The sequence below is a fragment of the Cyanistes caeruleus genome, chromosome 16 (genome assembly GCF_971803275.1).
Source record: "Cyanistes caeruleus chromosome 16, bCyaCae1.hap1.1, whole genome shotgun sequence".
NCBI classification, from domain to species: domain Eukaryota; kingdom Metazoa; phylum Chordata; class Aves; order Passeriformes; family Paridae; genus Cyanistes; species Cyanistes caeruleus.
The window spans coordinates 1,597,838-1,624,394 of NC_141716.1; the positions used below are offsets into that span (position 1 = coordinate 1,597,838).

At 44.4% G+C, this 26,557-nt stretch overlaps 1 long non-coding RNA gene across 1 annotated transcript; it reads right to left on the reverse strand.

The window, feature by feature from the left end:
- Window positions 1-20,558: 20,558 nt before the first annotated feature.
- On the reverse strand, window positions 20,559-24,075 carry LOC147650116 (uncharacterized). The gene is made up of 4 exons (XR_015277109.1): window positions 23,996-24,075; window positions 23,249-23,362; window positions 22,972-23,132; window positions 20,559-22,744 (listed from the first exon to the last, which is right to left on the reverse strand). It is a non-coding gene; the product is annotated as an uncharacterized LOC147650116 (long non-coding RNA).
- Window positions 24,076-26,557: the final 2,482 nt, after the last annotated feature.

Here is a 26,557-nt window from a genome sequence, read left to right on the forward strand (position 1 = left end):
TTCAGAAGAGGTTCAGTGATTCTTCATGAATAATGCCTTGAAGATCTCATTTACTTGGCTCACTGTATTTCCCCCCATTAATACTGGTTTTAAAACCATCTTGTGTGTCTTGGAGAAACACAAATAGGGGGATTCAAGAGCTGAAATTTTTGCAGTGGCTCAAGAAGGTCATGGCCAGCAGGAGCTGGAATTCAGAGGAGTTTATGCACACAATGTTTTAGATTTCATTTAATACCAGAGTTTTAAACTAAAGCAAGAAACACTGCACAAAACCTGCCACCAATATCATTAAAAACAGCACAAAGAAACTGGACTTGGGCATCACTGGAAGAAGTTTTTGATGAGTTTGACCACAATATTTGACTGCAGGAGCCTTGGAGGGAAAATGCACAGAGTTTAGATTAAAATAGTAGAACACAAAGCAAAATACCAAATGAAATCATGATTTGGTTGGCTGTAAGAAACGCTGCAGGTTTCTAAACAAACACCTTCCCTAACCAGGAGAGAAGCCACACCTTTCTCCGTGCTCCATAGGGAAAATTACTGTAGCACTTGTCTGAACTGCCTGGTGCTGGTAGAATCATCGCTGCTCTCATCAGAGCGTTGTTGGATGAAGTTTACTGTCACTAGCAATAAGCAGTAGATAAAAGGAGGGAGGGGAGGGGGATAAGAAAACAAAAGGGAAAAATAGAAGCTAAAAAATTCACCAGAGGTGAAAAAAAAGGGGGGGGCAAAAAAGAAGATATACATAAACTAGCTGTTTTTGTCTTTCTAGTTGCTGTGATGTGCACAAAGGAAATAGACTGAATAAAATCACATCTCAGGAACACCAACATAAATTCCCCCTTGCTTTGACAAGTACGTAATTTTGTGCAGTGATGCTCTTCACATCTGGAGAGTTATGAGGCAATTTCATTCCCATCTGACAAATTTACAAAGAAACATTAGAGAGAAGGGATTAGAAAAGCGAGAAATCTTTATAGACTTTTTCCTCAGGCTGTATTTTCCTTCCATCTTTTGGCTCTTCCTTGAGGAATATGTATGAGTGACTCATTCTCTATGAACGCCATAACTGAAACACTTAGCAGATAAGCAGAACATGAAATGTGCTTTAAATCAACTAATTGTATTTACATTATCTGGGAGGGCTGATCCTGATTGGCTAAAGTTTGGGAAAATTTGCTATTGTGCGTTTTCAAGATAGCAATTTAAAACTGGGGAGAAAAAAAAAAAAAAAAGGTAAAATATTATCTCCAGAATTTCACAGAAAAGTCCAGGCCAGAAAAATAATTTGCATTTGAAAAGCACTTCCCACCTTCCAGCTCTGCTTGGCCTCTTTGGCCTCAGTATGGGCACATCATGACCAACTCTGCATGTTGAGGAACTGAGGTGCATGAAATGATCTCCTGAATTCATGGAGAAAGTAAATGCCACTGGAGAGCAGGACAGGGGAGGAGTGGCTGGGCTGAGCTCACTCTCGTGCATCTCAAAGAGCTTTTCCAAGGAGGTTGAGCTCAAGAGAACATCTACTCCTCACAGGCCACCAGGGCCTTGGCAGAACATACTGATAGAATTCAGACTACTGAAAAAAAACCAACTAAAAAGTGGAAGGATGAGATGAGCAGGGCGTTACCAACACCTGTGAAAGGCCTGGGAATTTTGGTTTTGTGGCTGCACCACCACAGGTTCTCTCTGCTTTTCTGGTTCAGCCTTCTCTTTGCTGATAGGGGAAAATTCTGTCAGGGATTATTCTAGGAATAAATGCTCATAAGAAATGCTGCAAAGGTTCTGCTTTCTCCTGCAAGGTTTTAAAAACCCAAGCAGCCGTGGCTCATTGTAGTTACTCTGCTGAAGATGCATCAGCTCAGCTGATATATGGCTACTACAGCAGGGCAGTATTTTATGTTCTCTGTGTAATCAGGATCAGTTTTATTAAAATTTCATTTTTTTTCTTGGCTATTTTAATACCAAAACGTTGCCATGGGTCGTTCTCCATTGGTGCAACAGCAAAGGAGCTCCCCCATGGATGAGCTCCCTGCCATCCCAGCCTTTGTTTCCTTTGTGGCTCTCTCAGTAAGGTCATGTCGAGTGCTGGGACTTCCCTCCTCCCTCTATTAATGGATGTTTTTTTTTTTTTTTATTATTATTTGTATATTTTATTGTATTTTTTATTATTATTAATATGACGGTGCTCGGAAGTTCCAAAACATATTCCTTTCTTGGCACCAAGATGAAATATAATAAAATGCAGATGCTTTCTGATAGAGAGCACAGATGAAAATGTTTTATAAGCACGGCTCCTGGAGAGGGGAAGGCACAGGGGACAGGGCTCCTGGCCCTGCTGGAGAGCCCCAGAGCAATCACTGCAATCTCTGCAGTGACAGCACACGCTCGGGGCTGGGCTATTTATGATCTTCTTCATGGGGCCCAGGTGGAGCTGCTGGCAGCCAGGTTTATGGCCCAGGGTCCTGCTGGAAGCAGGGAACTGTAATAAATGGGGGCTGGGATTTAAAGGTGTTGCAGGTTTTACTGTCTGTGGTCTGCAGTCAGCTCCTGACTGAGCTGATTCACCCCTGCTTTCATCTGCCCCCTTCCCCTCCTCTACATGGGCTGAAAAATCCTGGTATGAGATCTCAGTTCCACTTAGAGAGCGAAATCCACATCTCCCCCTCTAATTAATCGACAGATGATTAAAAACATTCCTTATGCTTTCCTTAAAAAGACACTTTATAATAATTTTCTTGTCTGGACAAGATATTTTCTTTGTGTTTCGGGCAGAAGGGGAAGAGTTTGTACCACAAATGATTTCCACTAAAAGCATTTAAACCTAAATATTTTATGTTGAGTTATCAGGAGGCTCATTTCTGTGGAGAACTTCTCTGTGAGTGCTGCTGTTGCTCAACAGGTTTGTACATCTCCTCTGACTGCGTGGGGTTAGGTGGCTGAGGGCTGGATGCACACAGGATATCTTAAATAGAAAATTCAATTGATACAGAACCGTGTTTTCAGGAGCACAAGTGGACAGCTTGTCCCTTTGAAAACTCCCTGCATTCCTGGCTCTCTTTGAAAATTACTAGATTGAAATGAAGGGGAAAGTCTCTTTAAAAATCACTCCTGAAAAAAATAAGGAAATAATTCTTTAGTTTTTTTTTCCCTTTCTGTATGTGAGAGACATGTAAACATAACCCATTCCACAGTAAGGGTAGTGGAAATCAAAAAAATAATATTTGAATTATTTTGATCGTGATAATCCCCAATTGTTTTGAAAGTGAATTATATTTGATAGTCTCTCCAGAATGTACTTACAAATTCATAGGAACACCATTAAAATACAGCATTAATTAACATCCACTTTTATAAAGTGCTTCTAATATTGTATAAACAAGCAAGAGTTGAAAAGCTTATTTTTAACTTGGATCTGCATATGCAGTGTGATCATAGTGAGTTACAAAAATACCCAAATAGCACTGGGAAATGAATTTTCACAGTTTGTTTCTGGTTGAAGACACACCAAAGTACCTGTCTTTAATTTGAGGAGCTGTGAACAAAAGGTACTTGCCAGCTCAGCTCGGTGTTTCTGAGCTCGTGGCAGTGCAGCCATGGGTGGAATACTGATGTGTCAATATTCGTTAGCCCAAATGATAATCAGCAACTGACTTGAAATAACTTATAACAATCAGAAGGGATTGTGCTGCTTTGTACTGGGTTAAAGCAGGCCTGAGCCAGATTCCAGCTCTCCTAAACCAAAATCATCCTGCAGGGTGGGGAGCTGGGCTGGGGCCAGCTTCCACCAAGAGCCTCCATCAGGAACCAAAGGATGGAGAGTCCAGGGGGCTTCTGGGCACAGAGAACCTGGAGAGGCACCAGTCCAGCCTAAACCTACATTTAGAAAGGAAAGCAACACTAAACTCCCTCAAAACTCAGTTTTACCAGTTGAGATCCTGATGGTTGTGACTTCACTTGCAGCCATGCAATGGTGAAGCCCACCTTGATTTCACTCCAAACATCTTGCTGAAATCTAACCCAAACTTTTAAAACTTTTACAAAACAAATGCTATTTGTAACAGTATCAAATTAGTCTGCAGTAGGAGGCAAAGTCTAAAATCTCCCCTGAAGAACAGGTGGAAGTGGGGAGCTCCTGTCCCCCCTGGAACAGCTGGAGGAGGTCATGGAAACCTGTCTGCCAAGATCCCAACGCTGAATGCTGGTTTTTGGGTTCAGCTGAGCTCATGCAGGACCTCTGAATATATAAATCTCCAAAGTTCTGTAAATGCAGAAAGGGCCTTCCTAAATCCCCCTCCCTGCCCAGATGTTGCTGCCACATCCTGAGTTCCAGCGGTGCAGAAAGGACTTCTGAAGGATCAAGATCCCTGGGCATCCAGGCCACATCTTTCATCCAGAACCACAAACCTGCTGTAAACACTGGACTGCAAAACTCTTATCAATACCAAGAATCAAGAACTGATAAAGAGCAGCAAACTGTTGGTACCACAAGGACAGAGCAGAAATTCCAGGGCAGTTCCCATTTCTTGAATCCTTGAATAACAGCAGGGGGATTATTGTGGGAAATCTGCACCCTTAAGATACCAATTGTTTAAAAATTAAAAGTGTTTTTGTTTTTTTTTTCCTTTAAAGAGACAAATCCTTAACCTGGTCATTTTTGTCACTTTCTGGAAACATCTCTTTATGCCCAGATGCACCTGTTGTGGTGGGAATAGCACACCAGTGACTGTGGTGCTCCAAAGAGATGAGGAATATGCAGTTTGCAGGCACCTTTCATTAGATCAACTGATTAGATGCAAAAAAGAGACAAACCTTCAGAAAGACAAGCCCTTCTTCAGCCTCTAAATGTGATAGACATCTTGAAGACATTATTATAAAGGCTTGATAGGATGCTTTAAAGCACTGCTGTTCCTGAGATCACTCAAGGGCTCCTTCAGAAGCTGCAAGTCTTCAAAAGTGATCCAGGAAATGCCGAGGTACTCGGAGCTTTTCAAAGGCTGAAAAACCCCCATCTTCCCGTGGTGGAAGAACAATAGCAAATGATTTGCTGCTTTTTTTGGCTGAACACCTTCCAGGTTACACGTTTGGATGATTAACCTTCTCCATTTTAAAGGGGATGTTTATTGAAAGTTCCAGAGAAATGAGAGGCTGCCGAGAGCCAGCTTTGCTTTGGGAGATGTCCAAACAACCAGCACCAGGAGCTGCTCACATAATTAACATGGCAACTACAGGAGGAGTTCAACAAAAACAGTCCTCAGAAACGTCAGAGATGGAATTCAGGAGCAGGGATTCAAAGGGGGGAGGAATGGCTCTGATTTTGTCCCAGCCAAGTCCCTACAGTGATAAAATCAGCCCCAAATCCGTGTGGTTGCTCCTGACCCTCCAGTGCTGGTTCCTCCCCGTGCAGATTCCTGGTGCTGAGGTGGTGGAGAAGCCTTTGACAGCACTGTGTCACTGAAGAACATCCACGTGCAGACAGAAACTCCCACTTGCTACTTTAAATCAGCTTTCAGTAGTTTTTGTATCACCAAAATAGCACAAAATATATTTACCGCAAGCTTGTGCCCTAAAAATTCATATGCCCACTAAGGAATGCTAAATAAACCAAAACCTCCAAGTGCTGGGGACAGGATAATCCACAGATTAATATTCTGACCTTGCATTTTTTATTCTTTTCCATCTCTAATTGTCCTGCATTGTGTTTTCTTATTTCTAATCCAGGTTAAAGTGTGTGGCTGCTGCTTCAGCCTCAGGAGTTTTGCCAGTGGTCTCCATGTGTGGACAAGTCACTTCTGAGCCCTGAGTTCATCTCTCTAACACTTGCTTACCCCACAGTGGAGCCACAAAGTTGGTTCCTGTATAAAGAGATCCAAAAACGGAAAATACAAAGGAAATGCAAAGTGATACCACGTTTCTCATTTCAAACGAGTGGGTGACAAATTGCTCATCAGATTGTACAATTTGGGTTGCTCTTGCTTGCTAATTAACCAGTCTGACATTATGTTTCCTCCCTCTTGCATCCACCCTGCCTCTGAACTAATCAGGGTTCAATGACAGCATCACTTATCCCAGGACACATTCCAATAATTAAGGTTTGGAGGACATCTTGCAAACTCCAGCACATACCAATAGGATTTTCTCTCCCTCCACTGCTGTGCCGGTGACATGTGACAAGACAAAGCCCTGCTCTCATATACATAACAGCAGGATGCTTTCCCACCTTTTAATGGCTGGCTGCATCTCTTCCCAGCTCTCTGACAGTGGGAAAGGGCTCTGCAGGAATGGCTGTGCCTCGAGGAGTGAGACCTCACGGGCATCAAAATCCCTCCTGTTGCTGTCTATCCCCAAATCCAGGTTTTGAGTGCTGGCACACACGATCCCAGAAGCTGTGCTGCCCTTCCTACCACGCCTCTCCTCGCTGCTCTATGGCTTCATTTGGTTTTCCTGAGTCCCAGCTTTGCAGGGAAAGGCAGCACAGGTGGGAACACCTTGGGTCACTGGGGGAGGGACACAAGCCAGGAAGGATCCTGCTCCTTGGGTGCTTTTTGAGCCTCCAGCAGCAGCAGCACGGACTGGATGCTGGGCTTTGAGGCTCAGTGTCTCCAGCAGCCCTGACACGGCCACTCTGACATTCCCCAGCAGAAAGTGGCTGGCTCTGCTGTGGCAGCTCTGATTTCTCCCAGCTGCACAAACCAACAGGATCACCCCAGCCAAGGTCTGCAGAGAACAAATCCAAGCAGAAGCTGCTTGCTCAGTCCTTCCTTAGATGATTTCTGCTTTCAGTCCCTCCTGGGAAACACCAGTTTGTAGGAATTGTGAGCCCCAGTCTAAGCTGAAAGTCTGGACTTGGCACCAGCAGAGCTTGATCCCATGAATTTAATCTGAAATTGCAAAAAACCCCAAAGAACCATCTGGAATCTATCTGCACTGGGACCTTCAGAAAGGTAAATTCTTTTACAAAACAGATTTATATTTTCATTTTAGCTAATAGTTGTTAGCTTTTCTTAGAGTAGCCACTGGAATATGGCTACAAATGCTCTTCTCCAGGAAGCTGAAATGTCCTGGTGATCAGCTCTGAAAAGCAGATGGAGACACCACTCATCTTCTCTTGGTGCTTGATTCTGAAACGCTGTTTCCATCAGCAGCAGAAACAGCAGTGGAACCACACAGAGAAATCAGGAAAGGGAATGTTCCCTATGGACAGAAATTCCTGGAGATGGACAATTCCTCAGCCAGCATGAACCAACACACCTGAACTGAGTTCTGCAACCCTGCACTGCTCCACACACCGCCTGGAAATCCTCCCCCAGGCACCCCTAATACATTCAATAAAAAGAGAATAAAAGACAATTCTGTGCCCCTACGATCTCCTGATGTAACTTAGTGTGGAAGGCAGGAGCTGGGAGTGGGACAGGGGCTGGAGGAGCCTGGATGGATTTGTGCAAGGACACAGAGAAGAGAGGAATTTAACTGAGGCTGGGGGGAATATCCAGCATTGCTGCTGCTGCTGCTGGAGCTGTTCCTTCTCCACTCTCTTTTGCCTCAGCAGGTATTTGCTTTTTTTGGTCCCAAAAAAGTGCAACAAAACCTCTATTTCATATATAACTTTCAAGGTCACTTGCATAAAATGTACAAAAAGCACATTTTTGTTGATGGAATGGCCTTTTGATAATGAGGTAATTAGTGATATTACAGCAGGAGAAAAGGGGGGGATTTCTTCCTCCTTTTCTCCCTTTCTGCAAACCCAATGAAGTGGCAAATTTTGTCGCAGTTGCTGTATGTGCACAATATTTCACCCAGCTCCACAAAGTAATGTGTTTTTTGAGTAGCTACTGTATTTGCTGAAACTAAGTTATAATAATTTGATGACTAGGAACAAGATTAATTCAAGGAACTACTATTCTCATGACAATTGCAAAATCCTGTAGGGGACAGAGTGAGTATGAATAGAAATGTTTAGGCATCTCCCTGCTTCATCAGTGAGGAGCCTGAGATGGAAAAATATCCAGCAAGGATGTGAGGGGGTCACATCTCTGGAGGTGCAGCAAGGTAAGCAATTAATTTCTCCCTAAGAAAACCAGGAGCTGCAATCAAAACTATCATCAGAGGAAACATGAATATCTGTACAATAGGAGGATAAAACCCAGTGAAAGATATAATTACGTTAAATTATAGCAACTGCCAGGGAAAAGTACCAATGAAAGTAACAAAAAGGATTGTCATTGCCTTTAGAAACGGTGTTTGATATCAGGGAGTGCTCACATCCATCCCCTGGGCTGGGATGTGCCAGTTTCCCAACAGCTGAGGGAAACAGAGCCCCTTCCCAGCCTTCCTCAGCACAAGGGGGAACAGCACTCAGTTTGTCACTTGGGATGTGACAATCAAAACTGGAGCTCCAGACTGAGCCATCTTCCAAAGGAATTCTACAATTTCCTCTTCCAAAAGCTACAACCTCCAGTACAAAACAACACTGGCCTGTGCCTTCATCTCTCACAATAAAACTCCCACCACCGATAATTCCACAAAGGATTTGGGAGAAATGGTTCACAGATTAACATTTTCAGAGTGGAAGCAGATGAGACCAAATTTAGATCAAGTGATATGCACATATGTTATGTAAAGGCCTAATATTCGCTGAAGAGAAGGAAGTATTTCTCAACCACATGTACCAGGGAACTGGGGTTTGGAGATCTATAAATAGTTTCCTGAAGTTATGGAAGTAGAGAATTACAGCACAAAAAAAAAAAAAAAAAAAAAGAATAACAAATTAAAAATAATCAGAAATTGAGCTGGTAAGAAAATTTTCTGTTCTGAAGCAGAAGAAGCACCAAGATTTTTCCTGCTGCCCTTCTGTTACAAAAGCACTTTCCCCCAGCCAGGTGCTGGCTGAGCTTTGGCACCTGCTGGGTGTGCTCAGGGCTCTCTGCATTGTGGTTTTACAGAGCTGTGTGTGAGATCACTCCATTGCTTTGGAGATATTTTTGTGCAAACAGAAGAACTGCTGTTAAAAAGCTTTCAGCTGTTCTGAAGTCAGGCTCTGTCTTCCTTCGACCAGATGACACTGGACATAAAAAAAAAACCCCACCAACCTTTCTCAAGAAACCTTGAAAGCATCAAATATTAGTAAAATCACTCTGGAGGAACACATTGCAGTCAGGCAGCATTCCAGAGGAAAATTCCCAGCCAAGCAGAGCACTGGCCTCTTTTAAACATTCTAACACCTTGCTCACTTGTTGCACAGCGTTTTACCTGTTTGTACTTTATTTGTGGTGTCTCTGCAGGAGTTCCAATCAGTGCAGCCTCAGTAAAAGTGGATTTTCTGATAGAAACTCGAGAACATTCAGAAAATGACGCACGAGTTCCCTCAGCTGAATGTCAACACATGTAAAAGGAGGAGTCAGGGGGTACAGAATGTTATCTCCTAATGTCAAACCCTGGTGGCAGGGCTGTGCTGGCAACAGAAAGTGCAAAGCAAGGAACCAGCCGAGCTGTGAGGCTGAAGTTCTCCCCATCAAGTGATTTAAGCAGAACAAATTGAAGCTTGCAGGAGTCTGAGTAGTAAAAGCCGTGGAGTTGTTAAACTGGCTTTGCTTAACATGATGAATTAGTTGGGCCATTTCTTTTCATGGCAAGCAGTGAATCTGGGTTGTCCATCAGAGGATGAGCTGTAAATCGAGTGCTGCAGCAGCAGGAGAACAGGGCAGGGACCTTGGGCTTTGTGGTGATGATGCCTTAGGATTTGGCTTTTATATTTTTCATCTATTTGTAATCCTACAATTCTTTAGTGTAGAACTCTAAACTTCGTGTTCAGTGGGAGCTGCTGCTTCCCCAGTTTGGGCAGACACAGCAATTCCTCTCCAGGCCTGGGGATCAAGGACACCTCACTGCCCCAGGCCCCAGAGATGGAAACAAAAGGGAATTGGGGCAGCAAACCTGGGGTAAATTCCTTCATTACCTGTAGCTGGAATTGGAAAATTAACCCTAATGTGCAACTGGACCAAACTTATAAAAGTGTGGAACCTGTGACATTTTTGGCTGCAGGCCCTGGGGGGCTTTGTCTGCCCAAAATGTCCCTGAAGGCCCTTCAATAAATATACCTGCTTTTTATTCCCTTAATTCTGTCTGGCCTATGCTGTTAGGTAAACCCAAAAAGGCACAGGAGGTGAGGATCCAGCGTGGATCCTCTGGATGAAACAAAGCCAAACCCACAGATCCCAGTGGTGGAGCAGCCCCAGGCCAGGCCAGAGCTGTTTGCAGACCTGGGGACAGGACACCCGTGTGCTGCACCCAGCATTTGTTCCATCTTCTATTTCCAGAGAAACTCCAGGATTGCGTAGGAAGCGTTCCACAACCTGAGGTCACATTTGGGGTAGGATCAGAGAATGCAGCTCTGCTGAAGTCAGAGCAATCTGCCCATTAATTCACTCCACGCTGCAGGGACAATGCTCTAACAACAGGATGAGGAGAGATCCCACTGTTGTTCTGCTAAAGCAATAATGAACCCCCTAATTTACTGTTTCCAAACCAGCTTATTCCATTTTAGAGAAGAATGCACTGGGTTGCACCTAGCCACCAAATTTGAGCACAGCTATTATTAATTTACTTTTTATGTATTTTCATTGTAATGGCTGAGAGCAAAACTTGGGCAGAGTGGATGGTCCCACACAAGCAGCTGTGAAAAGATGTCCCAGAATTCAGACAAACAGCATTGTTAATAGACTCCTCTTGGAGAGGAGAGAAAACATGGTGTCAATCACGCCTGCTGACAGGGTGCAATTAACCCAGCATCAAATTGGAGGGAGATGGATGGGACCAGATGGTCCTGTTATCCTAACAAAGGATTATACAGCAAGTGTCCTTCGGAAGGAAGAGCGTTTTTTTAACAGGGACCTTTGGAACAACAACAACAAAAAAAAAAAAAAGAAAGAAAAGAGAACTAAAGAGAAATCACAGAAAACGGAAATGAGCAAACCGTGGTTTAAATATGAATTCCAGTAGTTAATTATGTGCTTTAAGTACAAATATAGGTGATATTTTGATCATAGTGATGTCTCCTGAAATTTATCCAAAACGGCCTCCCGAAGGATTGATGTCAGACAGAATCACTGCAAACAAAGTCAGCAAGGAATGATCAAAAAATCAACATTCTTGCTGTTCCTGACAAAATGATTCAATTTATTAACCTAAAACTGCCCAAATGCTGCCCTCTTATCCTGCTGTTCTTAGGATAAATCCATATTTTGAAGCCTAAATAGCAGCAACTGTACCTGGCTGAGCAGGGCATCCCAAAACCCCTTCCAGAGCACTGCAGTCAGCAGAGCTTGGGATTGTGTGCTTAGAACTAAAGCTCTCACTCTGTAAGATAGATTATTAATTACATGGAAGACACAAGAAATTTCTGCAAAGAAAACAGGTAAATAAGAGGATTTTCTAGCAGAGTAAAATATCCTGAAAATCTGCTGTCAGTTTCCCAGAGTGTGAGACAAATGATGCAGGAGGTGATGGCTCAGGTGTGTCCTGCAGCCACTGGAACATCCCCAGGGACTCCAGTTCCCTTCTCCCTGTCCCCTGCAAGGTGTCTCATACTGTGGTGGAGTTTTTCTGTCAAAGGCATGAAACTTCTGTGGTATTTCCCATGATTTTTCAGTTTCTAATTCTCCTTCTTTGCTAAATCCCACAAGATCCAGGCATGGATAAGTGGGTCTAAAAACCTCCTTCCTTTCTCCTTTCTCCTTTCTCCTTTCTCCTTTCTCCTTTCTCCTTTCTCCTTTCTCCTTTCTCCTTTCTCCTTTCTCCTTTCCTTTCCTTTCCTTTCCTTTCCTTTCCTTTCCTTTCCTTTCCTTTCCTTTCCTTTCCTTTCCTTTCCTTTCCTTTCCTTTCCTTTCCTTTCCTTTCCTTTCCTTTCCTTTCCTTTCCTTTCCTTTCCTTTCCTTTCCTTTCCTTTCCTTTCCTTTCCTTTCCTTTCCTTTCCTTTCCTTTCCTTTCCTTTCCTTTCCTTTCCTTTCCTTTCCTTTCCTTTCCTTTCCTCTCCCCTTTCCAACATTATCCAGCTGGAAGAATATCATCTCTCTCCCAACCACAGAAATTATAGAAGATCTAATCAGCAGATAGGATATAGTCATAGAAAATGCACATCAGCACACCTTAAAGAAAGTAAAATAAATCTTGAAAGTTTAATATTCCACTTTCTTGGACCTAAATAGGCCCCTTTGGAAAACTATTTTATTGTTTCTCATTAAATTAGAATTGTGCTGAGATGCCACTATCTACCATTTCCTATTATTATTAATGTAAAAAAAAATAAAAAAATAAAATCATTGCATATTCAGCATTTCCCCAGTTAAAACAAGTCAGAATGAAAATCTGAGCTGTGTTTTCTCTTAATTCATGCTAATTTAAAAACAGAAAGTTCTTTACTTCTTTTCCCCCTACTTTGCTTCTGCATTTAAAGATAGCAATATTTTCTAATGATAATTAAGAACCTTTAATTTATTGGTTTATTACTTCTGTGCTACATTAGCAGCTCTTCCAGGAAGAGCTCAGAGATACCACACGTGAATGTGCTTAATTCCCCTCTCATTAACCTCAGAAACACGGAGCAGTTTCCAGACCACGAGTCACTGGATTTTCCCTGCTTTCCAAGCTGTTGCTGGGAGCTCCCACCACAATCCCAAATCTGCTGCTCACCAAAACTGCAGCTTCTGTGACCCTCCCGTGTTCAACAGGGGCTGCTGTGAAGAGGAGCTCGTCCTGCTCCACCATTTCCATTTTAGGGGATGTTGTGTTAAGGAAATGTTCCCATTTCTGTGCAGTTTGCTCAAGGCAGAGCGCTCAAAATCAGGCTGGTGTTTTTATCAGCAAAAGAGCAAGCAGCAGACATAAATATGGATAAGAGGAAATTCAGTGTACACTGAAGACTTCACTTCATAATGCAGTGGTGGGGATCAACCTTACTAATTTGCCCAAAGACTCTTCAGTTTTCATTTGCCACCAAAACAGAATTACTGAAATTTTCCAGACGTTTCTGGGTCTTGCTTAACATTCAGAGAAGTCAAGTCAGGGCATGGAAAACAAGAGCTGCAGGAAGAGGCTAGGTTGGACAGGGATTAGAAATTGGGCAGGAATTCCTGGCTGGGAGGGTGGGCAGGGGCTGGGATGGAATTCCCAGAGCAGCTGGGGCTGCCCCTGAATCCCTGGCAGTGCCCAAGGCCAGGCTGGATGGGCTGGGAGCAGCTGGGACAGTGGAAGGAGTCTCTGCCATGGCAGGGGTGACACTGGATGGGATTTAAGGTCCCTCCAACCCAAACCATGCTGGAATGAGAAGAAACACAAGGAATGTGGCTCACTAGACCAGGCTGCTCAAAGTCCTGTCCAAACCTGGCCTTGAAAGGCCTGGCAAAACTCACTGAAGATCCCAGCCTGGCAAAGCTCTCACGGGTGGATGATTAATATTTTGACTATCAATTCCTATAAATTCCCTGCTCTGTGCTGTAGGCAGGAGGATGCTCTGGCCTGGACTGTGTCCCTTGCAGCTCTCAGATTTGACAGCTGCTCTTCCCTGTCCTGGCAGAATCTGTCTCTGGGTGTCCCATGGTCCTGCAAAATTCCATCTTCTCCAGCCCATCACTTTAGAAAAGACTTTAGAAAGATGCACACCCTTTCCCACCCCCGTTTTTTTAAGCTGCTGGAGAAGTTGGGAGCATCTGCAGCCAGAGGGATCCCAGGAGTTCATTAGTGGCCCAGTTTCCCGTGGCTCTGTGCCACAGCACTTCTGCCTGAGCGACCTCGACAGGCAGCCCTGTCCTCATATGGAGTTTTTAATAAGTGTCAGAAAAGCTGAAGTCCTTACGGATCCCTAATGTAACTTCTTGGCATCGTTAACCACCAGAGACAAAAGAATGAAATTGAAATGTCTGTCTCCAGAAAAAAAAAGAAATCTCACCTGGGCTGAGTGTGAGGAGTGAAGGGCTGGGGAAAGCTGAGGGAGGATCAGGTCCAATCCCTTCCAGCTCACCTGGAAATCAGCGGAGTGACATCCGCACAGGCGGCGGTTCCGAGGCAGCCTCTGGAGCGGCCTTTGGGATGAGCTGCCCATGGAATTGGCTGCAGCCTGGGCTGGGGTTTGTGAGGTGCAGAGCTGGCACCGACAGGACAGGAAGGAACAGAGACTCTGCTGCTCCTAGCTGGAGGCACAGGGACACCAGGGATCTCCGGGGATTTGGGAGAGGTGGGTGGATCACCGGGGATTCAGGAGCAAGAGATGGATCTCCAGGGATCCGGGAGCAAGGGATGGATCTCCAGGGATTTGGGAGCAAGGGATGGATCTCCAGGGATCCGGGAGCAAGGGATGGATCTCCAGGGATTTGGGAGCAAGGGATGGATCTCCAGGCACTCAGGAGCAAGAGATGGATCTCCAGGGATCTGGGAGCAAGGGATGGATCTCCAGGGATTTGGGAGCAAGGGATGGATCTCCAGGGATCCGGGAGCAAGGGATGGATCTCCAGGGATCCAGGAGCAAGGGATGGATCTCCAGGGATCTGGGAGCAAGGGATGGATCTCCAGGGATTCAGGAGCAAGGGATGGATCTCCAGGGATCTGGGAGCAATGCAGAACCCTTTTTCACACCCACACCAGGGAAGGAAAGCTGTTGATCCAGGTGACAGAGACTGGGATGAGGTCTGGAAGCTGCTGCCCCACCAGACCCAGCAAAGCTCAGGATGCAGCCAATATTGCACAGGATGAGTCTGGAGGAATATTTTAGTGGATACTCTTGGAAAAATGGCACTATGGAATAATGAGGCTTTAATTATCTCTTGTTATTCCAGTGTAACTAGTTTGGCTCTTTTTATTAAAAGTCAAATTACAAATGTATCAAGGAAGCCCCAAACCTGACCCTGTATTAAATATCATTGATGTAGTTACAAATATATTCTCAATATTTAATATTTATTACTTAGATACACAGAATATAAATATTATTACTTAATAATTATGAATGTGACTGTAGTAGTGAGAAGTTTTTAAATATGCAAATTTTAAAGGCTATCCTAGCTCAAAGTTTTTAATTTCTTTTTAAAGTGAAACTCTCTCTGTCTTTGGGCAAACTAATGTGATAATTTTAAGGAAGGAATTTTCTGGGGTTTTTTTACACTTCACTAAAAAATTTGGATTAAGCTATGCTTTAAATCAGCATTTCCTCAAATTGAAGAACCAATGGTAAAGTTATAATGTTATATATAACGTTATATATAAATTGTAATTTACATAAAGTGAAAAACAAAATCAGTTTATCACGAGTGCTCTTTCTAGCAAGGGTTTCTAAAACCGGTGTCTAGGAAATATTGTTGATTTTCAGACCAAATCCATGTAATCACACAAAAGGAAATCCACAGAATTGCCAGGGTTCATGGAAGAGACAATCAAAGCATTGGGAATGAGGGAGAGGCTCCATGTGGAACTGCTGAAACAGCAACTGAATTACAGCACTTTAGCAGCTAGGAGTTCTCTAAGAGATGCCACAGTTTTCAAGGGACACAGAAATTAAGGAAAACAAAACAAAAGCAGATGATTCTGGGTCTTCAAGATGCACAATTTTTTATATTAAGTTTTTTTGGTGAAGTGTTATTTCCAAGTGCTCAGCACAAAGCAAGATCTATCCAGAGTTCAGCTCAGTGGGGCTAAAGGCAAACTAATAATTTAATTCCAGCAAATATTAATGATCTCAAACGTATTTCTCGAGATATTTGTGGAGAGACTTCTACATTTATTTATGTGCAAGCAAAAAGGGCTTTATTCTCAAAATCAGATCTTTACAACCAAAGCATCATAAAGATTCTTATTGATTCCAAAGAGTTTTTGCTGATTCTCATGTTTGAGATAGAACAGATTTTTTTTCACCTTTCTCCTTTTGTTGTAGAGTGTTAATTAACCAATTACACTGAAAGTTAATCTAAAACCTGCTCTTTTAAGACCTTGCAGGTGCTGCTGCCTGTTTCAGGAGAGACTTATTTTGCAAATTTGGCCCTAAATCTTAAAAGCTGAAGAAGAGAATCCACTGAATTTTTACCTAGAAGCTATTTGGAAGTTATATTAATTTCATTAATATATTTAAATTTACATTAAATATTATATATTTAGCACTTCAGTGCTGCTTTTTCTTATGTACAACATGGCAAAAATACTTCTCTCATTCCTTTTAATTTTAAGAAAAAATATTTAATTAAACTTCACATCTTTTAAGCAACAGCAAAACTGCTGTTCAAATTTGGGTGCTAACAGGGGACAGTTTAAGGAGATCTGATTTTGAGAGTTCAATTAGCATTTAGCACTTCCCCAAAATCATCTCATCATCAAGGGTTTCTTGGGGGTTGTTCCAAACTGGGAGTATTCTGATCCCGTTGGAAATTTGAGTCCATGGGGGCCTGCACAGGAACACGTGGCAGAGCAGGGATTTGCACTCAAATACCCTCTGGGCTTGGGCTACAACCATTAACACCAGCCATCCCATAATATGTTGGTGCCAAGTCAGGAAAGCAGAACTAAGGTATCAATTAAAATTCAACCAACAAGGGATGTCATGGCGAAATTGCTTTTTTTGAACTTGTATGGGACTTTTTAAACCAAAGTTCAGTCTTTCCCTCTCCCAACAAAGCCAACATTTTTGTTGCTGTTTTCCATGATGGGTGGAAACAATTCCCATTTGAAGTTGGGGAATGTTTATTTTATTTTTATCTGTCCTAAACTTAACGTGGCATTTCCACAGGCCCCTTCCTCAAGAGCACAAAAAAACCTCTGACCACAAAACTGTGTCAGCAGTGCCACCAAGACTTTTTCCTCCTGTTGCTTTGTAGTAAGCTCAGCTAAACCCTGGATCTGCCAGTTGGGCTCAGCTTACAGCCACAGGAACCTTGTTGAGCTCAGTTTTACACCCCAGGTGTTTTACACACCGACGTGCCACCGTCAGTCCCAACATCTGGATGCTGCAAGTGGTGGTTCATCAACTCCTCCTTCCCTGAAGGTGATGAGAGCACAATTTGGGCCCCAACATCTGCTCTGCACAGCTGCAGAGAGCAGCCAGGAACCAGGAGGAGCAACCCCAGCGCGTGGGGTTAAAGTGGGTTCCGTGTGGAGCGCTGTCAATAGTTCCTCGTTGCCAAGGAAACCATTTCCTTGGTAGCTGCATGTTTGCCACATCTCACTAAATTGGTGTCAGTCCCCAGCAAGGAACAACGTGCTGTGGCATTGCAAGGAATAAAACCCCAAATGGGCTGGAAGTTTATTATGGGGGAAAGAAAAAACCTCAGCCCATCTGGAAACACGGTTTGGTGGCTCATGGAAAAGCTCTGGTTGTGTCAGAGCCAGTGGGTGGCAAAGAGTTGGAAGTATTTGTTTAATAAATAAAAATCTTTTATCTTCTAAAGATTGGAAAGGCAGCCTTTTACAAGAATGCACTTTTTAGCTGTTGAGAACCTCATGTGCTGCACTCAGGTGGCAGCAGAATGGATGGAGCACTATGGCATTCTTTGTTTCTTCATATCAATGTAAACTTTAAATGGCATTTTTACCATCTAATATTAATTACTTGGTAATTTACAACCTCAGAGTGGGCAAGGCAGGTTCTAAGCACACTCAGAAAATCAGAAATGCAAAAATACAGCCTGCACTTTAAAGCACAATTACCAAAAGCAGCTGGTAAGGAAATGATCAGGTCTACAATATCCACTGCAGCTCCCTTCCCCCTCTGCTTTCCATATCAGCACTGGAGAGAACTTTCTTGGACTGACTTTTTTTGGAAGTGGGAGGTTCCAAATCCTTCAGTTTAAAGGCTGCACCATTCAATACTCTGTCAGTTCTGGTATCCCTGTGCTACAAACCAACCAAATCTTGTCTGTATGACTGGGAAATCAGTTCAAAGAAGAGTAAGATCCACGCAGAGGAGCACCATCATTGTTTGTTTCTCTAGCCGCTCTACAGATCTCTCAAATCTCAAACCCCAAAAATACTCACAGTTCCACTATTTGTGCTTTTTCCCAAATCCCCCAGAAAGTCATTGTTTCATCCCCCTCAGGGGTGAAGAAGGAAGCCACAAGAGAAAAGAGCTGGGATTTTCAGGGTGCAGATGAGGTAAAGAGCATCCAGCTGTTCCAGTTTCCACCTGCCCAGAGCACCTCTCTTCTACAGGAACTCTGCTGCAGGGAATTGGGCTTTGGGAGGGATTGAGATGGGATGTAAAACCCTAAACCAACCCTGCTTCCTGCAGGAGCACTTCTGCCCTGTAGGAACTGCTCGTGGGAAACAAGCTTGAGTGAACTCCTGTCACTCATTCAACAGAAAAAACACAGAAATAATTACAGTTCAACTCTTGCTAACTTGGGCTTTCAGTTCTTTTTCTTTTTTTTACCTAGGCATGTTCTACCATTTGAAGCTGTCCTAAAGCCACCACCTTTTCCTGCAGCATCAGGGAGAAGGCAGGTTCATTCCACTTAAATAAAGTAACCCTGATTTATTGCCAGGTGGGTTTAGGCACAGTTACTGTGTGCACCTGAATGCTGTCTGGGGCTGCCTTGAGAAAAGTGAAACACGTTGTGCTCAAGGTGATGTGTTTTTTCAGGTGCTTCTGTTTAATTTGTATTCTTGGTGTTTTTGTGGATCGTCCCTTCAAAACTGATTTGCTCCAGAGGAGCAAACCTATCCTGGCCTCTCTTGTGCTAATTAAAGAGTCTGGTGCTTAACACTGGAGATCAGAAATGCAATGAGATATGGGAAATAAAAAGTGTATCAGAGGACTTTAATGGGGACATCAAGGTTAATATCTGTCTACGCTCTTCTGGAGAAACTGCAAGCCAGACAATTTATTGGATGGGACCCGAGGTTTATGTTTAATTACCAAGCCGTGGTTTCCTTAGCAGCAGGGCTCTCCACCCTGCAAGGAGCAGCCAGAAATCCATCAGCTGGGACCAGCCCAAGGGGACAGTGCCCAGCAGGGCCCTGCAGCCACAGCCCTCGGCCACTGCTCACAGCAAACTGCTCCATATCCACTGCCCTGGACCAGGCACTGCACTTCTCAAACTGCAAGGGAGATGAAAGCAGGAGAAATTGTTTCTTGGCACAGGTTTCTGCAACGCTTTCCTCACGAGAAGTTTCCCACAACTTCAAACTGAAAGCGTTGCAGAGAGCACGGGGAGCGTGGCGGTGGCATTTCGGTGTCATTGGCAGCCTTCCTGGATTATTGACACCCCTGCTCCCGTACCAGCCTGCAGAGCCGCAGCCAGAGCCTCCAGAATTTGTCACTGTCACTTCCCCAGTGCTGGGCATTGTTCAGGAAATGAACAGTGCTCAGGAAATGTATGTGTAAAGCAAAACTGCCTGCGCCCAACTCCGCCACGGCAGCGGGGCTGGGAGGCTGCTCCGTGCCGAAACAGAGGTTTTATGTGTCCTATTATGTGCCCCAGCAAGAGCCATAAATAATTGTGACAAGGGGTTTTTTTTTTTTTTTTTGGTGTTACATGTGAAAGTCCTTGACTGTGCCTCCTGCTCCGGCTCCCCCTCCCTCCCAGCACTACAGCTGCCAAGCTGCATGATGATAGATGGCACTCTGCAGCAAATGACAGCCCGATAGATTTTTTAGTTTGTGCTTTAGAGAGAATCAGATATGCTGTATAAAGCAATAAAAAAAGCATACTCACAAGGTGGGTTAAAAATAGCTGGCGCAGCAGGAGATGAGTTTGCTGTTTATCAAAAAGTTAAAGCTTCACATGCAAAGTCCAGGTGATGTGTTAATTCTTTTAAATCTTAGCCAGGAGCAATTTTCCTGGACAAACCTATGAGGTGCAATTTTTTTTGCCCTTCCATCTTTTAATATAGGACACACTAAAAGCCTGGTTATAAACTTCCCTGAGCTAGGACAGCATCCAAAATACAAGGGGGAATACACTTGATCCTTAAAATGAGATGAAGTCCTGAGTCTGTACATGGTTCTGAATCAAACAGGGGATGTTTGAAAAGTTAACTTTCAAATAAGATCTTGAAACACGAGCCCAGACTCCCTGAAAACTTTCAGTCCTCAAGCCCCTGAAGTCAGCAAGACTCTTTGCTATGAAATTTGGTTATTTGAGAACCAATAGAGAAAATGATTTTCATCTTTGACAGATCGTGTCTGACAAAAATACATATTTAGGTTTTTCAGATCTATTAAGTTCTCTCACATGCTAAAATGTAGTAATTTGGGGGTGCTAAAGCAGCTGGCAATAGTGAAAGGGGGAATTCAGAGCACTCCATGTTGGTGGAATATGCATTACAAAGGTACAGGGAGCACAGACACAAAAGCTACAGAAGGAAAAGGGTGGGGAAAGGGTGAGCAAACGCCTCTGTTCTATCCACTGGTCACATCTGACAATTACAGATTCATAAGGCAGTAGCTTTTCCTCATGCTTCATATTTTTCAGTAATTGCAAATGACGTTGTGAGGAACAGGATGTTCCCCTGAAATGTACACTGAGCACAGCTGAGATGTGCAAACTTGGAAGTCGTCCTGTCCTCTCCACTGGATGTTAACTTGACTTGTTTTCCTCTGTGCTTTCTATTGATCTGGATCCTGTGTAACAAATGGCCTGGCTTCCCAGCCACCTTGGAAATGTCATGCAGGAGTCAACAAAAATACTTGGTGTATGTTTTATAAAGAATTACAGCTGGCTCTGAATTACTCTGGCTTTCATCTCGGCAAGCCCAGCCTGGTTCTCCGGGTGTCGATGGATGAGCAGGAGGACCAGGAAATGATTCAGTGAGCCAGTGAGTTTCCCAGTTCATGGACATGACAGCCTCAGACATACTTATTCACCCTGCCTGTGTCTCACACGCTGCACTTGAAGCTGCTCTGTAATTTAAGCGTACTCAGTATATCAGATCTCAACTCTTTTTCCCCCCTGATTTCTGATGAATCATGTTAGGAAAGCTGAGGTTTTAACGCTGGAGGATGTGACATAATGCAAAACAGCACAAGAAGTATATTAAAAAAATATGTCTGTCAGACTTTATATGGCTGGAAGGGGATAATTTGAATTATATGCCTATAATTCAAATTTGGGGATAATTCAACACCCAAACAGATACATTTCTAGCTGTACCCAGCCATCTGATATAATACTGGCTATTGTTTATTACTTACTTGTATGTTGTTACAGCATCACCTCCCTCTGCTATGCTTAGGGGACAGTTTACATTTCCATAATAAAATCCATTTTCTATAGGTTTATAACTCAGTGTACATTTCACAAGGCCGCTGCCTGGCATATGAATTTCACTTCAATTCCTTTTGGTTTAACTAAAATTTCAAAACAGCTTATTCTTTTTTTAAGAAAAAATAATTAATCAATGCAAGGGAGAAGTACGTAATGCCATTTCCCAGCCCAAGGAGCTTGAGTAACTCCCAGCCATTCACTCAAAAAATGACCTATTAAAGTCCTTTTTACAAGAACCTGATGGATTCAGGACCAAATGGAACCACTTAAATAAGCAGATGTTGCAGCATTGCTATTTTTAGAGATAAGGGAGCGCAGGAATAAAGCACAATGAGAGGAGAGAGGGAGCGTGGGGTGACAGCAAAGACCCACAGCCACCCTGTGCCCAGCATGGAAACAGTGCTGAGGGGTCTGGGGGGCTGAGTTCAGCACAGACAGCAGCCAGGGAACGGCTGGAGCTGTGCCAGGGTGGAGGGAGGTGGCATTTCAGGAAAAGCTCTTCCCCCAGAGGGTGCTGGCACTGCCCAGGCACCCCAGGGAATGGGCTCTGCTGCAAACCTCCAAGAGCTCCAGGAGAGTTTGGCACTGCTGCCAGGGTGGGGTTTTGGGGTGTCTGGGCAGGGCCAGGAGCTGGATTGATGATCCTTGTGGGATCCCTGTGGGATTCTAAATTCACCAATCTTCCTGATTAGTTCTGGAAAAAATAATTATTTATTATAAATCCAGGAGAGAATGTAATGGTAAACAGTGAGTATTGACAGCATCTTAAACACAGGGGTTTCTACCTCTGACAAAATGACAACTCCAGCCATTCCATACCCCACTGCCTATTTCAGTGCCTTTGCAGAGCTGCCAAGAGCTTGGGAGGACCCAGGGGTTGTGTGAGCAGCCAAAATCTACTGGAAGACAAAGGTGATGCAACCTTATTCCCATTTTTGGGCCATGCCTCTCCCAGAGCCCTCTGAGGAGGAGGAATCAGGGACAGGGGTGAACTGTGGCTCCTTCCCAGACAAATCCCAGAGCTTTGCTGCCCTGTGCTGCACTGGAGGAAGGGTTACCCAGCAGGTCTGGGAGTTTAGATGCAGGATTTTCACTTTGGATGCAGGTTTGTGGGTTTGGATGCAGGTTTGTGAGTTTGGATGCAGGTTTTTCAGTCTGGATGCAGGTTTTTCAGTTTGGATGCAGGTTTTTCAGTCTGGATGCAGGTTTTTCAGTCTGGATGCAGGTTTTTCAGTCTGGATGCAGCTCTGGAAGATGTGAAGCTGGTGCTGCTGGTTTGATTCCCGCAGGGTTGGTGATGTCAGCCCTCCCGAGCAGGGCTCCTTTCAAACAGCCATCCCAGCTTTCACACAGGTTGATCCATGTGTCTCTAATCATCAGAGCCAAGCTGGGGCTGCACCTCATAAACATTGTCTTTCTTGGAAGAAAATGTTTGCTTTCAGGTCAAACTGAATCACTGGGCAGGCGAGGAGGAGCCAAGGGGGAGTTTATTATGCATGTCTGGTCTGTCCAAGAAAAGACAGGATTAACAGCTAATTTCCTGCCATTAGGTTTCAGCCCCAAAGAAAGCTTTTTCAAAGAAATGACTTGCATCTCAAAGCAACTTAACATCTGCAAGGAACAAAGATGAGAATCTCACCAGGACACAGCTTGAATTCCAACTTCTCCTTTATAACTCCTTCTGCTAGGGAATTATGAAGTTGCTGTTAATCTTTACAAGGAGCAAACTCACCTGGGGCCAGGAGCAAAATCCTGACTCTGTGGTGCCAGTCCTGGAGGGCTGCAGGGATGTGCTCCTCTGTCACAGGCTGTGAAATTTGGAGCTGGGAGATGCTCTGGTTCCACAAATCCAGAGTCAGATCTGTTGTGATCACGTTTGAAAAGCCGTGGAAGCTGATGGCAATTTGAAAATCAGCTGAGGGCCTCACACTGCCCAGCCTGCTCACTAAAACCCCCTGGTTTCCACTTCTGGAGCCCTGAGATCCCACCTGCAGACACCTGCCTGTTGCCTGCCCATGCTTGTGATCCAAATTTGCAGCTCTGCTCCTGGAGAGGAGGGTGAAATTGTTTTAAAATCCATCCTCAAGCACCTCAGCCCCTTGTTTTCTCTCTGCAACAGAGCCCTTGAAAAGATGAAGGGGAGAGAAGCAGGCCTGTAACATTTTCTCCTCTCACCTTAGCAAATTCCTTTTTGCTTTTCATTCCCAGAGTTCATAAAAAAGAGAGGGAAGGATAAACCAGCCTGCATATAAAATTCCCTGTAAGTTTCTGAGAGTGTGGGCATGACTGCAGTGCTATGTTTGCACAGGGCATCCTCAGCACCACAGGATCAGCCCCTGCTCCCCATCCTGAGCAGAACCTGGGAAGGCAATGCCTGCAAAAATCAACTCAGAGCAAGTCCTGCCCGTGTGGGAGTGCTAAACTCTCCAGTTACCTCAATTGGCACAGCTTCACCCTAAATTTTAGATTGACAAGCCTACAGACGAGCAGAAAACTCGTGTATAATGTTGAACAAAGAGCTATTGCTGCCTGTCCCAGACACTGAGCAATTTAACCACCATGCCCATCTCTGAAAGTTCCATCAGTTAAGCCAAGAAAGGAGTGGAGGGAGGAATTACTGATGGCCAGCAGCACCGTAAAACTCAGCTCTCTGCTCTTGGAACTCTGCTGAAGTCAAAGGAGCAACAACATGAGGAAATTTAGTCTGTTAAATTACAATAATATGGATTAATGCAATGTTCTGGAGGCATTTCTACCTGCATCAATATCACCACTGAAGGCTGTGAACGTGTTGTGGCTCCACTGGAAAATGGAGGGAAGGGGAACAACCTATGGCTTGGCAGATCAATTAATTACACTTAAATCTGCGCTGTGCTCAGCTGCTCTTCAGCCAGGTTAACGGGACAGAAACAGGAACCCAGCAGCACCTCCTCGTGCTTTGCTCGGTGTTTGATGCTCTGTGGGCTCATGGCAGGCACTGCCCCTTCCAGCACTGGCACAGGGATGGACAGACAGACAGACAGACTGCAGTGACAGACAGAGCCTGTGGGGCAGGGCTGAGGGGCTGGCTGGGGTCACTTGTTCTGCCCAGCTGGAGAGGAGCAGACTGAGGGGACACCCATCCCTGCCTGCAGCTGCTGGGAGAGGGGCCCTGAGGGGCAGCTCTGGTCCCTCTGTGACCGGGGACAGCCCCAGGGAGCGGCTGGAGCTGGGTTTAGGTTGGGGATCAGGGAAAGGTTCTTCCCCCAGGGGTGCTGGCACTGCCCAGCTCCCCAGGGAACCCCCGAGGCTGCCAGAGCTCCAGGAGTGTTCGGATAGCGCTGCCAGGGATGCCCAGGCTGGGATTGTTGGGGTGGGTGTGCAGGGGTGATGAGCCCAGCTCAGGATGTTCCAGGGGGCTCTGCTGGCCATTCCCACCTGGGCTCTGGGACTGTGGGGCCATCCCACACCCACTGGGCCTTGCTGGGAGCCCCTCTCAGCCCTGTGCAGTCACAGGAGCTCTGCCCGTCCCCAGCCCCACGTTTTGTCCCGGGCTTCAATAAGATAAATGAGTTTAATTCATCCTTTGTGTAAGTAGGGACAACTCCTAGAAATTGCACTGGAGTTGAATGCCTTGGCTTAATCCCTAAATTCATTCCTCTAAACAGAAATCTGCCCTAAAATCACTGCTCTCTTGGCTGTCATTAGCAGGAGGTATTTGACACATATATACTTTAAAAGTTCCCCATCAGCATGAAAGATCTCCCCGAGCTCTCTGTGAGACCGGGTCAGCTCCTGATGGCACTCACCACTACCAGCACCAGAAACAGAGCCTGTGTAGAATTTGTTTCACAAATTACATTTGTTCACAGCCACATAATAAAGGAAGCCAGGCTCTAGATTAATTATCATGATTATCCTCCAACTCAGAAGTCAGTCAGTCCTCAGGAACAGATTTCTTTTTGAAGCCTTACACAATTGCTGATGGCAGCTCGCTGCTTATGCACACAAACCTCCAAACACACACAAAGGCCAAGAAATGAAACAAAATCACATTGAAAAAAAAATAAATAATCCTATTGCCAAAATTAAGGAAAAAAAAGCAATATGTATTTAACTCTTCCCTGCACACCCAAAGTTGCTAGGGAACGAGGCAGCCTCGCAAACTGCCACTACAATTCCATTTACAGGGAGCTGACAAGGATTGACCTTTGCCTACTCCTTGGTGTCTGCCTTTCACCAGGCGTGGAGGAGCCTGGTGCTTTGACAAACACGTTTGATGGGCGCATTTGCAGGCAGCAGGGCGAGCTGGCCTCTCCTGCCAGCCTGCTACCAACTAAAGAAGCTTTTAAGAGACTGTCAGCGCTGAGCTCCTCCAGGAAAAGGTGCCTTTCCCTCCTCTGAGCTCTCCCCAGCTTCGGAAATACGGAATTTGTGCAGTGTTTGAAAGGGCAGAGCTCCCAGCCTGATCGAGCAGTCCCATCACCCACCCTTAATGGAATTGCAGCGTAATTCCGGGAAAAAATTTAAATCCAGGCTCGTCTCGGTGAAAGGATGCAAAATTCACCAGGTGGAATCTGTGAGTTTGTACAAAGTCCCATGGGCTCTATGTGGATATTCTGATCTAGAGGTCATACCCCAAATTCCATGAAACCCCTTAAAAATCTGCATTAAAAACTTGTGCGTGTTTAATATCATCAGCTAAGGAATTCCGTGCCATTATCTGTGTATTTTAATAATTGCAACTTTCAATGGTAGTGACATAAAAACAATTACTTTTTGAAATTTCTCCCTGTATATGCATTTGAAACTACACAGCCATTAAAAACAGTCTGTCGAATTAAAGGTTGTGCAATTAATTAAGTGCAAATCCTGTAAAACTGGACCAAGGAGAAAATTCATCAAATGGGTGAAATATGACCTATCTTGTCCAAAAGACAAATATGTTTAAACAAAATATGAAAATTGATGACAAAATTACTGGTAGCAAAATGCACACGGAGCAAATATGAGACAGCTGCACTCGGATTCAGCACGGGAGGTTCACCCTGATGGAATTTGTGATTCATTATCTCCACTGCCTTGTAAAACTTTTCCCAGTTAATCTCCAAAGTACGGCCTTTGTACCTCTGATAATAAAAATTCTCTATAAAATCAGATATAAGTGTTTAGCTGTGATTTACTGTCCCTTGCCACAATCAGATGAAATCTGTTATCAGCCGGCTGTGGGTACCCACAGTGAGTTTCCTCTGCCACCAGGGATCTCTGTCTTTTCCTGCTGGTCTCGTTGGGGTGACCCACGTGGGGACAGCCCCAGGGCTCTGTCCCTGTCCTGCCCA